At 44.4% G+C, this 16,388-nt stretch overlaps 1 protein-coding gene across 4 annotated transcripts in view; it reads right to left on the bottom strand.

Moving 5' to 3' along the window:
* KATNBL1 (katanin regulatory subunit B1 like 1) overlaps positions 1–9,348 on the bottom strand; it is a 43,980-nt gene extending 34,632 nt beyond the window's left edge. For 2 of the 4 annotated variants that reach the window (XM_032782691.2, XM_075065482.1), the window contains exon 1: positions 9,191–9,347. The gene's annotated coding sequence lies outside the window, so the exon portion shown is untranslated. Of the gene's footprint in view, positions 1–9,190 lie in introns of all 4 variants that reach the window. The other 2 variants (XM_075065481.1, XM_032782694.2) reach the window with 2 other exon arrangements.
* Between the last annotated feature and the right edge of the window lie 7,040 nt (positions 9,349–16,388).

Below are 16,388 nucleotides of genomic sequence, written 5' to 3'. Positions count from 1 at the left end.
CAAGGGACATTCCAGCAGCCAGGAAGATAAGTGTACTTTATGTCCCATTCCCTTGATGTGCCTCCAACAGAGGCCAGCACAGAGCCAATAAACCACAGTTTCGCAAACTGGGGGCTGGGATCCCTGAGGAGGTCGTGAGATTATTACATAAGGGGAGGGGTCGCAAGCTGTCAGCCTCCACTCCAAACCCTGCTTTGCCTCCAGCATTTATAATAGTGTTAAATATATATTAAAAAAGTGTTTCTAATTTATAAGGGGGGGGGGTTTACAAGTAGTAGTTTGCTATGTGAAAGTGGTCACTAGTGCAAAAGTTTGAGAACTACTGCAATAAACCATCTTTATACCACCCAAGTGTTCTCTTTTTTGCAAATCCTCAATGATGAGGTTAAGAACATAGTATAAGAACAGCCATACTGGTTCAGACCAAAGTTCCATCTAGCCCAGTATCCTGTCTACTGACAGTGGCCAATGCCAGGTGCCCCAGAGGGAGTGAACCTAACAGGTAATGATTAAGTGATCTCTCCTCCATTCATCTCCACCCCTCTGACAAACAGAGGCTAGGGACACCATTCCTTACCCATTCCGGCTAATAGCCATTAACGGACTTAACCTCCATGAATTTATCCAGTTCTCTTTTAAATGCTGTTATAGTCCTAGCCTTCACAACCTCCTCAGGCAAGGAATTCCATAAGTTGACCATGCGTTGTGTGAAGAAGAATGTCCTTTTATTTGTTTTAAACATGCTGCCCATTAATTTCATTTGGTGGCCCCTAGTTCTTGTATTATAGGAACAAGTAAATAACTTTTCCTTATTTACTTTCTCCACATCACTCATGATTTTCTATACCTCTATCATATCCCCCCTTAGTCTCCTCTTTTCCAAGCTGAAAAGTCCTAGCCTCTTTAATCTCTCCTCACATGGGACCCGTTCCAAACCTCTAGCAGCAGTAGTGTAGTGGTTCTTAGCCAGGGGTACACAGAGGTATTCCAGGCAGTACATTAGCTCATCTAGATATTTAACTAGTTTTACAACAGGCTACATAAAAAGAACTGGCAAAGTTGGTACAAACTAAAATTTCATAGACAATGATCTGTTTATACTGCTCTGTATACTATACACTGAAATATAAGCACAATATTTATATTCCAATTGATTTATTTTATAATTATATGGTAAAAATGAGAAAGTAAGCAATTTTTCAGTAATAATGTGTTGTGACACTTTTGTATTTTTCTGTCTGATTTTGTAAGTTTTTAAATGAGGTGAAACTTGGGGTACACAATACAAATCAGACTCTTGAAAGGGGTACAGTAGTCTGGAAAGGTTGAGAGCCATTAGCGTAGTGGACAATTAGAGCCACAGAGTTAATAAATTAACCACATTAATGAACTTAGAAAGTAGCCTATACCACAGCTTTTTTGCTACAATTTGGAAAAGACAATTCTGTTCAGCGTGAAACATTACATTCCTGGCATACAAAGTCTAAAAACAAGCTTTCTCCAGCCAGCACTCAAAGCTTTTTAGGCTTCCATGTTCACCCAACTTCACATAAAAAGCTTTGTGCGCCATCAAAGAAAGCTGGCACATAGGCTGAATCTTTCTCTGGTGCACAGTTTTAAATGGAAGAGATCTGATTACTTTCCTAGCTCCACAGACAGCTCCTCTGTCCCCACATATACATGTAACATTAAGAAAAGTAAAAATGGTCACAGAAAGCTTTTGTTAACTTTGAGTTAAGGTTATTTGAGATTATTTCCTCACAACACAAACACTAAAAAAAATCAAGAATATCATAAGTTAAGGGAACAGTCCCTTCCAACCCAGCAATCTCCAAGCCCCTGCTACCACAATGACACTAAATTCGCACTAAGTCTTTTTGGCAATACCATCACCCTCAGCGCACACATCAAGAAAGTGAAAAAGGGAAAAAAAAAATCCCACCACAGCGCATCACTTATGATATTATGAATGTACATAGACATTTAAGCATAAATTTGTTTAGTAGTCTGATTTTACTAAGGTAATAAATTGAATATGTAATCCACTTTGCCTTCTTCCCCTACCTAGTGCAATATTGCATTTTAACAGTATAATTGGTATTACTTTAAATGGTGTGTTCCAAGGCTGTGCACTGTAATGTTATTTTCAAATTGTTTGATGTGCATACACTGACTGCAATAGTATTCCTGAATTAAAATTCAGCATTTTAAAAAAGGCATTCAGTACAATGGAGTACTGTAGACCGATACTGTATTAGATATCACTGCAGCTGTAATTCCTTGCTTTTTAGTGTTTGCATTGCAAGGAAAGATATTCGAGTAACCGGGTGAGTCCACATGGGGGGAAGATGAGGAAGGTGTCTTTTTACCACATGGTAACTAACAAGGGGTAAAATTCTAGAAGACTAGCAATCTGTAGTTTTCATGTGTTTTAGGAAACATCTTTTTTCCTAGCAAAGACAAGGCCTAATTTATCAAAGTTTGTTTGGGAATTCATGCTATTGTAGGTACCTTCCCAACACACAGAAAGACAGTCATTGCTTCAAGTAGCTACACAGATCTTTTCAAACATGTATTAAAAAATGAGACACTCTTAAGCCCACTCAATATATCTATGAGTACATATTTCCAGATTAAAAACTCTCAGGCATTATAGATAACAAGCAACTGGTCACCTAACAAAACCAAGAGAAAATATTAGTTATTGCTTCATATTGTTGATTGTCTCCAGTATTCTAACTGAAAGAAACCTATGGTTTGTTTTACAATATATAGAACAATATATCTAATTGGTTTATTAAAGAGAGAGGATAGTAGTCCTTAACATGGAATTAAGAGATTTTTCTCCCTCAGTTTTAGGAATTTGTAGTTAAAGGCTTCCAGTTTAGAAGATTAGAAGCTTGAGATATTGAAATTAAAGTGATGAGAGGCTAATTGAACATTCTATCTGCAAGACTGCACATTTTGATATGATAATTTATGGGTTCAATGCACCTTAATTAAAAATTATTAGTGTGAATACTTGCATTAAAGTAGGAATTTAGGTTTAATTTTAAACATGAAGCAGAGAGAATGTCACACTTCTCCTTGGCCCTCAATGTTTACAACAAAGAGCAATATTAAAACTAAGATTGATTCAGTCTGCTTAAAAGAATACTGATAAGCAATTTTGTAAGCTGCCAGTTTCATTTTGTGGCTGCTTACACTATGCCAAGGCAGATGCACTTTTGTGCAGGAAAAAAAAGATCATTCTCTGTTTGATCCTTCTTCAGAGGAGCCCAATCTAAATCCGACAGTGTTTGTGAGCACCCCCTCATAACAAGTTCCATCCCTATTACTAAACAAAATGAAAAATTACTCTCAGTAGATTGTGACTGTACGTGTTCTGAACATTAGTGGGCTCCTTTATCTTAGCTCCTCCATGGCGGGGATTGAGTATATATGTGGCTTCTTGGAGTCTTTCTTGGTTAGGAAAAAAATAAGTGGTACTATTCTCCAACATGCAACCCACATATGGCATCGATATAAGATCAACTCACAGTAAACTGCACAGATCTGTGATCCTCTCTCTCTCCTTTCTTATATAATGAAATAATTAATACCAACATTTAAAATCACCAGTAAGCATCGGTAATACCCCACTGAGATCTCTCAAAGCTACTGTTCTAGGCTTTCTGAAGACTCTTATGGGCCTTGTCTTCAACATGTTGTATTCAAGTCTTGGATTACTATCTATCAGCTCATATGTGAAAATACAAACTGCTTTGTCTACACAAAGATTTACATAAACTTAAATTAATCCATTTAAAATAACAGATCTCTGCTTGTTAACCTCAAAAATATGAAGTGAGCTTTAAATTTCACCCGCTTATTTAACTATCCTGAATAATTTTGTGTCATCTGTAAACTTTGCCACTTCACTGTTCACTCATTAATGACCTGAGAAAGGAAGTATGTTGAACAGCACAGGTCCCAGTACAGAATCTTGGGGGATCCTACTATCTACCTCTCTCCATTGTGGAAATGGACCGCTTATTCCTACCCTTTGTTTCCTATATTTTAAACCTGTTACTGATCCAAAAGGGGCCCCTCCCTGTAATGCCATGTTTTCTTAAGAAACAGTTTCCTTAAGAGGCTTTGGTGAGGACCCTTGTCAAATGCTTTTTGAAAATCCAAATACCCTATGCACCTCTACTCCAATGTAACGTGACCCGATATAACACGAATTTGGATATAATGCGGTAAAGCAGTGCTCTGGGGGTGAAGCGGTGAGTGGAGGGACTGTGCACTCTGGTGGATCAAAGCAAGTTCGATATAATGTGGTTTCACCTATAACGCAGTAAGATTTTTTGGCTTCCGAGGACAGCATTATATCGGGGTAGAGGTGTATCAGTTGAATCATCCTTATTTATTTCAGCATAAGCTTTCGTGGGCTACAGCTCACTTCTTCGGATACATAGAATGGAACACACAGACAGCAGATATTTCTACATACAGAGAACATGAAAAGGTGGAAGTACGCATACCAACTATAAGAGTCCAATCAATTGAGATGAGCTATCATCAGCAGGTGAAAAAAAACTTTTGAAGTGATAATTGAGATGACCCATAGAAGGTGTGAGGAGAACTTAACATAGGGAAATAGATTCAATTAGTGTAATGACCTAACCATTCCCAGTCTCTGTTTAAATCTAAGTTAATTGTATCTAATTTACATATTAATTCAAGTTCAGCATTTTTATCTACGTTTGCTGATGTGCTCAAAAATTTTTAAAGATTGGTGAGGCATGGCTTCCCTTTACAAAAGCCATGTTGAATCTTCCCCAACATACCATATTCATCTGTGAGTTCAATAATTGTGCTTTACTATAGATTCTACCAATTTGCCCAATACAGAAGTTAGGTCCACCAGCTACAGTTGCCAGGATTACCTCTGAAGCCCTTAAAAAAGTAAATCAGCATTACATTAGCTACCATCCAGCCATCTACTACTGAGGCTTCTTTCAGAGATACTTTACATACCAGTTAGTAGTTCCGCAATTTCATATTTGAGTTCCTTCAGAACTCCTGGGAGAATACCCTCTAGTCCTGGTGACATTACTTTTTATCAATTTGTTCTGAGACCTCTTCTATTGACACATCAATGTGGGAGAGTACTTCGGATTTGTTGCCCAAGAATAGATCTGATGTGGGTATCTACACTACACCCCCTGCAGTGCAGAGAAGCTAAACATTGGTCTTCAATGACCTTATTTTCCCTTAAGTGCTCATTTAACACCTTGGTCATGTAATGGCCCCACTGTCTGTTTGGCATGCTTCCTGTTTCTCATGTACTTAAAGAATTTTTTTACCATTACTTTTTGCTTCTTTAGTAAGTTGCTGCTCAAATTCTTTCTGGCTCACCTTAGTATACTTTTACACTTTACCTGCCACAGTTTGCTATGTCTACACTACGCAGCTTTTAGCGACATAGCCCTGTTACTACAGCTAAAAGGTGCTCAGCATAGCTAGCCACTGTTTGTAAGCTCTCCTGCCGCCAAAAAACTTCTACTCCCAACAAGCGGTTTTAAACTAAGACAAGGTCTTGGTGGCTGCAAGGTACCATTCAGTGCCTTACTAGCAAAAGAGTAGACAGAGACTTTTAACACATTATTATTAAACTGATTAAATGCCATGTTGATAGCTTGTCTCCGTTACAACAGGGTTTGTTCTGGACTGATTTCAGCTGTAACACAGACAAGACAACTGGGTAGAAAAAATACACATATGCTTGCAGGAGGGCCGGACACGGTGCATCTGATTATTATAACTACAATTCTCAAATACAAGTTTAGGAATTCAAACTAATGCTCATTTTAGTAATTCAATAAAATTATTTGTATAACAGACCTATCCATAACATTTAAGACTATATATCAATGTTTTTTAGACCTAGGATAGAACTATCTTATAGACTCCTAGACTCGTAGGTCAGAAGGGAACAATATGATCATCTAGTCTGACCTCCTGCACAAAGCAGGTCACAGAACCCTACCCATCCACTTTTATAACAACCCCTAACCCATGACTGAGTTATTGAAGTCCTCAAAATTGTGGTTTGAAGACCTCAAGCTGCAGAGAATCCACCAGCAAGTGACCCATGCCCCACGCTGCAGAGGAAGGCGAAAAACCTCCAGGGCCCCTGCCAATCCGCCCTGGAGGAAAATTCCTTCCCGACCCCAAATATGGCGATCAGCTAAACCCTGAGCATGTGGGCAAGACTCACCAGCCAGCACTCAGGAAAGAATTCTCTGCAGTAACTCAGATCCCATCCCATCCAACATCCCCTCACAGACCATTGAGCAGACTTATCTGCTGATAATCCAAGATCAATTGCCCAAATTAAACTATCCCATCATATCATCCCCTCCATATACTTATCAAGCTTAGTCTTAAAGCCAGATAAGTCTTTTGCCCCCACTACTTCCCTCGGAAGGCTGTTCCAGAACTTCACTCCCCTAATGGTTAGAAACCTTCGTCTAATTTCAAGTCTAAACTTCCTAATATCCAGTTTGTACCCATTCGTCCTTGTGCCTACATTAGTACTAAACTTAAATAATTCCTCTCCCTCCCTAACGTTAATCCCCCTGATATATTTATATAGAGCAAGCATATCCCCCCGCAGCCTTCTTTTGGCCAGGCTAAACAAGCCAAGCTCTTTGAGTCTCCTTTCATAAGGCAGGTTTTCCATTCCTCGGATCATCCTAGTAGCCCGTCTCTGAACCTGTTCCAGTTTGAATTCATCCTTCTTAAACATGGGACACCAGAACTGCACACAATATTCCAGGTGGGGTCTCACCAGCGCCGTATATAACGGCACTAACACCTCCTTCTCCTTGCTGGAAATACCTCGCCTGATGCATCCTAAAACCGCATTTGCTTTTTTAACAGCCATATCACATTGGCGGCTCATAGTCATCCTGCTATCAACCAATACCCCAAGGTCCTTCTCCTCCTCCGTCGCTTCCAACTGATGCGTCCCCAACGTATATCTAAAATTCTTATTATTAATCCCTAAGTGCATGACCTTGCACTTTTCACTATTATATTTCATCCTATTACTATTACTCCAGTTTACAAGGTGGTCCAGATCTTCCTGAATAGTATCCCGGTCCTTCTCCGTGTTAGCAATACCCCCCAGCTTCGTGTCATCCGCAAACTTTATTAGCACATTCCCGCTCTTTGTGCCAAGGTCAGTAATAAAAAGGTTAAATAAGATCGGTCCCAAAACCGATCCTTGAGGGACTCCACTAGTAACCTCCTTCCAGCCTGACAGTTCACCCTTCAGTACGACCCGCTGGAGTCTCCCCTTTAACCAGTTCCTTATCCACCTTACAACTTTCATATTCATCCCCATCTTTTCCAATTTAACTAACAGTTCCCCATGCGGAACCGTGTCAAACGCCTTACTGAAATCGAGGTAAATTAGATCTACCGCATTTCCTTTGTCTAAGTAATCCGTCACCTTCTCAAAGAAGGAGATCAGGTTGGTTTGGCACGATCTACCTTTAGTAAATCCATGTTGCAATTCGTCCCAATTACCATTGACCTCAATGTCCTTAACTACTTTCTCCCTTAAAATTTTTTCCAAGACCTTACACACGACAGACGTCAAGCTAACAGGCCTATAATTACCCGGATCACTTTTATTCCCTTTCTTAAAAATAGGAACTACGTTAGCAATTCTCCAGTCGTACGGTACAACCCCCGAGTTTACCGATTGCTTAAAAATTCTCGCTAACGGGCTCGCAATTTCATGCGCCAGTTCCTTTAATATCCTCGGATGGAGATTGCCCGGGCCCTCCGATTTTGTCCCATTAAGCTGTTCAAGTTTGGCCTCTTGAATGGAATAGTTTTGATAATGGCTTTTATTTATTCTTTCTAACAAACACGACTAACAAATTACAAATTCCCTTTGAAATCACATTTAATTTTCCGTAGAACACCCAGTATAGCTATCAAGTTCTCTGTTTAAGGCAGGAAGTTTAGGAGGAATGGAAAGGGAAGGGGTGGGGAAAGGGGAAATTCATCTGTAACCAAGAATGTGCCAGTCCTAAAAAGTGTAGCATACATTACAGTGAAAAAAAGTTATTTTTAGAAAATTTTTTTCCAGAAGTCCTCAAAATGTTAATAGATATTACAAATTAAATCATTTCATTGGATTTTATCTCAGCTTGTTCGGACAGCAGTAATTAAACCTAAATATACCAAATGACTCCAGCACAAGTCATGTATTTTCCTCAGAAAACCAAAACTCCCTTTAGCAAAGCAATGCACGGTTCAGCCACAAACTGTCTGTAGCTATCTAAAGACTTTCCTCCTTTTTCCCAGGAGTAAAACATCAATTTCACCCATTGAACAAAGTAAATACCTGCAAAACTCAGGATATGCTTTTCAGCCATCCTGGTACCTCTCATGTCTCTTTTTAAATTGGAGCTTGTATCATCATCCTGTTAGGAAACGCAGACCTGCCCGAGCTTGCTTATTTGGGAGTGCAACTATTTGAAGATACTCTCCCAGGTAAAATGAAGGGGCTGATCATCTGACATGCATCTGACAAAGTGGGTATTCACCCACAAAAGCTCATGCTCCAAAACGTCTGTTCGTCTATAAGGTGCCACACGATTCTCTGCTGCCTTTACAGATCCAGACTAACACGGCTACCCCTCTGATACTTAACGGCACAGGTAACGTCTCCTTGCAAGGGGCAGCCAATGCGCACGAAAGGCACAGCACGGGCGAGGAGAGGAAGGTGACCAGGTCGCCCACCGGGCGGGTAGTTGACGAGAAGCGCAGGGCTGCTGCCGGGGGCAGCCCACGCCCTGGGAAAGGCCGAGCTGCGAGAAGCGTCACGAGAGGCGCGCACCCCCCGCCAGCAGCAACACCTGTCCCGGAAGAGATACGGCTGGAGAGACAATCCCTGTCAGCCCCTCCCCCATGGATCTCACCTGGCACCAGCCGGGGCCTAACACCTGATGGACAACCCCGCCGTAAAGGCGCCCCCGCCCCAGGCCGATCCATGCCAGGGATCCCGACTGAGCCGCGGGGCGGGACTCCGCGCTGCCCGGCAGAGGGAGCGGCCCCGGGCTCAGCCCCAAAGCGGGAAGGGCCCTGACCAGGAGCGGTCCCGAGAACCCGGCTGCCCACTCACCCGCTGTTCATGGTCCCGCGCTGTCCGGGCCACGCCGAGCCGAGGAGGCGGTGCTGATCCGGAGCAGTCCTAGCGCCGGGGCCCACTCCGCAGAGCCTGCGCCGTTCAAACTGCGGCGCGCTGCATGCCGGGCCGGAGAGAGCCGGGGCGGGCCACCGCGACCTGCCCCTTCCCGCTCGGCTGCCTTGGCACCGCGCAACGAAACCGCCTCCCCTGGTGGCGACCGGGGGAACTGCATGCACACGTCACCCGGCAGCCTCAGCCTCTACCTGTGCCCGGGTGCTCTCGTGTAAACCCACATCCCCGCCGGGGGCAGCCCGCAGGAAAAGCAGCATCCCTCCCTCGCCCTGCCTGGCTCCAGCCCCCACTGGTCTCACCTGTCCCCCGATTTCACTTCCCCACTGTCACCAGCCTCTAACTAACCTGTCCCACCACCCCTCCACAGCGATACCTGCTTCCTCAGCCCTGCGAGGTTCACCAGCTTCCCCATTCAGTGTCCCCACTCCAACTCTCCCCTCTCTCACTGCCAGCCCAACCAGGGCCAGTGCAAGGATGTTTTGCGCCCTAGGCGAAACTTCCACCTTGCGCTCCACCCTGCTCCCCCACCCTGAGGTGCCCCCGGGGCCAGTGCAACCATTTAGGCGAACTAGGCGGTTGCCTAGGGTGCTGAGATTTGGGGGCGCCAAAAAGCCCCCTCCAATTTTTTTTAAATGGTTGAGCAGCCGCTGCTGCTAGGGAGCCTGCAGCCCAGAGTGTCCTCTGGGTCAGGGCGCCGCCGAAGGAGGTGGCAGGCAGCTCCTGTGGAGCTGCTGCAATGGTGCCTGCGGATGGTCCGCTGGTCCGCGGCTCGGATGGAGCTGCCGCAGTCGTGCCTGCGGNTCTGGTGGACCACCCGCAGGCACAGCAGATCCTCCGAAAGGCACCACTGCGGCAGCTCCACCGGAGCCGTGGGACCAGCGCGCGGGGCGGCAAAATTGCCGTCCACCTAGGGTGCTCAAAACCCTAGCGCCGGTCCTGGGTGCCCCCCCCCCACGGCAGCTCTCCACTTCGAGGCACCCCCACCCCCATCCCAGCTCACCCCTGCTACGATCACGAGCACCCTGAGCACGCTGTCACTGCTTCACTTCTCCTGCCTCCCAGGCTTACGGTGCCAATCAGCTTAGGCGGGAGAAGTGAAACAGCCACAGCAGGCTCGGGGAGGAGGCAGGGCAGGAGTGAGGTGGGGCGGGGAGTTCCCCTGCATGCCGCCTTCCCCCTTACTTGCTGTAGGTGGCCCTCCCCGCACTCGCCTGCCCCGGCTCCCTCTGCCTAAATGCCAGCAGTGACTGGGGCGGCCGAAGATCCTCCTGCCGCAGTCACTGCCGAAGAAAATGGCGCCCCCCAAATCCCAGCGCCTTAGACAACCACCTAGGTCACCTAAATTGTTGCACTGGCCCTGACCCCGAACACTTCTGCCCCTCAGAGTCATGGCCTCATCACCGCCCCATCTCTACTCCCCCTCCCATCTCACCATCCCCACAACATACCTTACACTCACGACCGGCTCCTGGCACCAGCCTAGCAAGCAGCTGCTTGGGACGGCCAACGGTGAGGGGCGGCACATCTGGGTCTTCGGTGGTAATTTGGCGGCGGGTCCCTTGCTCCCTCTCCATTTTTGGATAGAGAAGGTTTGATGATGTTCCTTATCTGAGTGAGAACATTAAAAATGTATCTTCATGCTTTAAGAACTTTGAGAACCTTTGGTGCTTGAATAACTCAAAGACTATTTGCATTTAAACACAAGGTAGGCTTATCATTTTCCTGAGTGTGTTCAATGTAGGTAATAACCTTGTGACACTGTGTTGGCATGTTGCAAAGCAAGATGACGTGTAAAATATCTTTCATGTTGCAATCTAGTGTCACAAGCTGATGACATTTCACAAGTGACTAGGGGAACTGTAAACCTCCTGCAAACTGTCTTGATGTATGCATAATTTTTTCTTATTGAATTAAGAGCACATCAGTTGTGGATATCTGCATATATAAAACTATTACAGGTCTTCTTTTAATGACGTACTTTGTACTATGTTGACAAATTTGGTGCCATATTGGCAAAACCAGTACCAAAAGAAGGTAAAGTATCATATTACCATAAGTCCTTCTAAAATATCTTGGTATTATTTGACTGCACAACACACATCTGGAGATGCTGATCTTCCCAAGCAGGGATCCATGTCCTGAACTGTGTCCATAACACATCATGGTTGCAAAATACATTTTTAAAAGAAGCCAGCTAAATAAGTTTTGATGTTTGGTAGTGATGATGGTGAGAGGGATGCTTCCTTGTATATTTTTTGAATAGCTGTAGAGAGAATCTCAGAAAACAGTGTGATGTCTAGAGCAGTGGTTCCCAAACTTTAACAGCCCGCGAACCCCTTTCTCTAAGTTGTGAAATCTTGTGAACCCCCTCCTAAAAATGAATATTTCCAGGGATTTAAGTTTAAGTTCCTCAGTGTGATGGATGTACTTGCTTCGCTCTGCATAGCTCTTGGAAGTCCGGAACTACTGCCAGATCCCCTGCTGATAGTGGCAGGGCTGGGGCTGCCAGCCCCAACTGCCTAGCCCTGCTCTTCCTGGGGCTCGGGCTGCTGGCTCCCCTGCTGATGGGGGCAGGGCTCGGGCTGCCAGCCCAAACTGCCAGGCCCCACCCTCTCTGGGGTCTGGGCTGCCAGCCCCATGTGGAGCGCTGGGGTTCAGACTGCTGGCTCTGCCGCTGACGGGCTGGGTTCAGGCTGCCAGCCCCAATGTCTGGCCTCGTTCTTCCTGGGGCTCGGGCTGTCTGTCCTGTAACCAGGTCCCACCTGCTGCCTCCAGTGCTCGAGGTCCTCTGGCCTCCATTACTGAAATTTTTCTGGCGCACCCCCTGTAACATTTTGAGAACCCCCAGGGGTTCGCGAACTGCACTTTGGGAACCACTGGTCTAGAGAGATTCTTTTTGTAAGACAGTAATTGATTCCTATCAACATCTAGTGACTAATTAAAGCAAAACAAAATATAAAAGAATTGGCAGTACTTGGAGAAATTGCAGAGACTTCCAGGAAAATTATTAGGCCCTGTGGTATTGTATTAATTATGATTATTAATTTTTATTTTATTTTCTTAATTTGTATTACAGTAGCACCTAGAGGCTCCAACCAAGATCTGATTCCCTTTGTGCCTGGCACATAGTAAGAGACAGTCCCTACCCTGAAGATCTTACAATCTAAATGGACAAGACAAAGAGTTTGAGAGGAAACAGAACTGAATTTGCAGGTTACAGGCCAGCCCAATCTCCTCCTCAACATTATGAAGGGTGTGTGTGTGTATGTATGTGTAACTAACTACCAGATATATCTCCTTGTGCAATGAGACTGGAATGGGAAGGTAATTCATCATCTAATGCTTCCTTCTGGCTGGAACATCACAACAGATCTGATATTCAATATAATTTTGGCAAAGGCTGTGGCTCTGCTATTTAATAATTCTACTGTGTAATTTAACTGGTCTTTTCATCAGCTTCTTTTCCTCCTTTAAAAAAACCTCACTTTGTTCCTGTTCAACCTGTTTTTCAAATCATGTCTGTTAAAGGAAAGTATGGATCTCTCCAGTAAAGATTATTTAATATTGTGGATTTAGCAGGTATGTAGTGCATTACATCTTCAAAGCACTGTACAGCTATTAATTTACTAGTTCTCACAACACCACTGTGAGGCAGGTAAGTGGGTCAGTGGCAGAACTAATGGCAGATAGGACTCAAGAGCTCATGGCTCAGAGCGCTGTGCTCTGACTACTAAAGAACACTACCTTACACATTTTATACTTCTTTTAAAAAGCATATATCAAAAATGTTATATTTGTCATGTTTTGAAAACAGTACAGCATGTTTTTGTGGGCAGATTCTGTACTTGACATTTTTCTTTCAGATTAAAATCTGAGGGAACAACTCCACAGCTTCCATATCCATATGCCAGAACAAAGAAAACTGTAGAAAAGCAACATGATGGAATATGTGTTGAAATGAAATAATTGTACAGTAATTCTACCCCAATAAAAATAATTGTCAGTGTGGATGAATACTGAATATACCTTGTACTTCATCCCACTACCAACATATTGTCTTGTATTATTACTAGAATAGATCTCAAAACAATGCCATCATCAACTGGAAATAAAAAAGACTGTACTGACATGAAGAAGAATGAAGTACATTACTTCAAAATACAAAGTGTAATTTTATTTGAAACAATTCTAACTTCCTGAAAATAAGTGGTGATGAGTAAGTAATTTGTCATTATAATGTATGTATGTTGCAGAAATGAAAAAAAATATAACTATACAAAAGGTTAGCAGCACTCAGGATATTGGATGTACAGATAAATCAAGATTTTGCAGTAGCAAATTATTTTATTTAATAAAAAAAGCCACATGACGGTGTATGTAGCTTTTAGGATAGCAGTGTAAGTGATTTGTTTAGTCAGGGCTGCCAAATTTAATAATGTGAAAGCAGCAGAGAATCTTGTGGCACCTTATAGACTAACAGAGGTTTTGGAGCGTGAGCTTTCGTGGGTGAATACCCACTTCGTCAGACGCAGGACGCTCCAAAACCTCTGTTAGTCTATAAGGTGCCACAGGATTCTCTGCTGCTTTCACAGATCCAGACTAACACGGCTACCCCTCTGAAAATTTAATAATGTTTTTGCTACTGAACCCTGGTACAGTATCAAATACCTCTAGTGAAGATAAGCTGTTTTTCATCACCATCTAGGGGTCAAAAGAGGTAATAGCACTATAACTTCTTAGGGCAGGATGGGCAAACTTTTCAGTCAGAGGGCCACATCAGGGTTGCAAAACGGTATGGAGGTCTGGGTAGGAAAGGCTGTGCCTCCCCAAACAGCCTGACCCCCACCCCAGAGCTTCCTCCCTCTTCCCCTGACCCATCCAACCCCCCTGCTTCTTGTCTCCTGACCGGCCCCTCCTGGGCCCCCACCCCCTATCTAACCCCCCTCCTGCTACCTGTCCCCTGACTGCGCCCCAGGATCCCTTGCCTCTTATCCAACCCCCTGACCCTCTTGGCCCCCTTACCAATCAGAGCATCATGTCTGGCAGCTGCACTGCCCGGCTGCCATGCTGCCCTGCAGGAGCACGCAGCTCCGCCACCCAGAGTGCTGCCCGCATGGCGGCGTGGCTGCGGAGGAGAGGGGACAGCAGGGAAGGGGCCAGGGTCTAGCCTTCCTGGTGGGGAGATCAACGGTTATACTGTTAAAGTGTGATCATAGCTTATGCTGACAAGCTGTTTTTTGAAAGCTTAGCTTAGCTTATTCCAAATAAGTGAAATAAGCTATGCCAGCAAAAGTGCAGTTTTTGCAGGATAACTTCATTGACACTAGGGGCTTTTGCCAGCACAACTATTTTGGTCAGGGATCACAACTTGTGACATAGCTATGCCAGCAAAAGTTTGTAGTGTGGGGTAGACAGTAAGTCCTTTTGGGACAACATTAAGTCCTGTGGCATCCCCTCTACAAATTAGTATTATTTATCATTATTTGAATTAGCAGTTCCCTTAGACACTCCTGTTTCCCAGTATTACCACCAATGCCACTTGTTATGGGGACAAATGCTTATGAAAACCAATAGCCCAGTGAAAAAACAAAACAAAACGGTTCTCTTGATCCCAAAGGACAAAGCCCCTGACCCAGGTCAATATACAAATCAGATCTTACCCACAAATCATGTTGTTGCCAGTTCTTTATAATCTAAAATCTAAAGGTTTATTCATAAAAGGAAAAAGATATAGGTGAGAGCTAGAACTGGTTAAATGGAATCAATTACATACAGCAATGGCAAAGTCCTTGGTTCAGGCTTGTAGTAGTGATGGAATAAACTACAGGTTCAAATCAAGTCTCTGGAGTACATCCACAGCTGGGTTGGGTCATCAATCCTTTGTGTAGAGCTTCTGTTTGTAGCAAAGTCCCTCCAGAGTTATGAAGCAGGATTAAAGACAAGATGGAGACGAGACATCAGCCTTTTATAGTCTTTTCCAGGTGTAAGAACACCTCTTTGTCCTTACAATTACAGCAAAATGGAGTCTGGAGTCACATGGGCAAATCCCTGCATACTTTGTTGGGTTACAAGGTGTATCTGCCTTGAGCTTCATGAAGCACTAAAGAAATCATGTGGAAGAGAGACCCCACCAGGGTGGCCCTGCTGCTAAAAGCCATGGTGGGTCTGTCGGCCATCAGGGTAACGACCTGGGAGAAGGGCTGCAGGGCTGCACTGAGTGTGGGGAAAGCTTCACAGGGAGCCTGAGCTAGAAACACACCAGCAGGTCCATGTCAGGGAACGGCCACATCAGTGTGGCATGTGTGAGAAAAGCTTCCAATAAGAGGAATCTCTGAAAGAACATCAGAGTCTCCACAGCACAGAGCTGGGTTTCTTGGAGCCCCGGACAGGGAGCAGAGGCCGGACTCCTGGCTGTAAAGATGGAAGATATGTGGTAGCCAGTGGAGTGAACGTACAGAAGGTGAGTTAGTCAGATGAAAGGCAAGAGGAGGAGTTGAAACGTCCATGGTTTAGAGAGAACTTCATCCCATCAAATCAGACTGTGCGTCTGAGCCCCTGGAGGAGAGATGGAAACCCAGCCAGTGGACTTCCTTCTGTCACTACCTGAAAGGGGAACCAGGGACACTAGCTGAGAAGGATTCTTCTCTCTCAACCGAAAATGCAGCAATGGCACTGTGGGGACATGGAGGGGAACCAACTTCTGCTTGGAAAACCTCGCCACACGATGAGAGGCGGGCAGCTCTGAGAGAGGTAGAACTAGAAGGGACATGGATGACTGGGAGCAAGAGGGGGACAGGCACTCTGTATAGAAGGCCTGTCGCTGGGCATCACTGAACAAGACTGAATTGAAATTGCTTGGGATATAAGCTGACATCTCAAGTTCAGCTCCTAGACCCATGTCCAACATTGTTTAGGAGGTCTGATCTGCTCTTGTTACTAATGTGACCCCCGCTTTAGCCTTCACTCACCTTGAGGTCATGAGAATTCTCTAGAGACTCCAGCAGAAGAGGGACTCAGGAGTAAAATAAAAAAGGGGAGATAATGAGAAATGCCCTGAAAAAAATTGGGAACACATGGGAAGTTAGTACTTCAGGTAAATCCAAAGAGATGTTCTCCCTGA

This window comes from Chelonoidis abingdonii, chromosome 4 (assembly GCF_003597395.2).
Source record: "Chelonoidis abingdonii isolate Lonesome George chromosome 4, CheloAbing_2.0, whole genome shotgun sequence".
Taxonomy (NCBI): domain Eukaryota; kingdom Metazoa; phylum Chordata; order Testudines; family Testudinidae; genus Chelonoidis; species Chelonoidis abingdonii.
The sequence above is the reverse complement of the archived record's forward strand: the minus strand, read 5'-3'. Positions and strand labels throughout refer to the sequence as shown.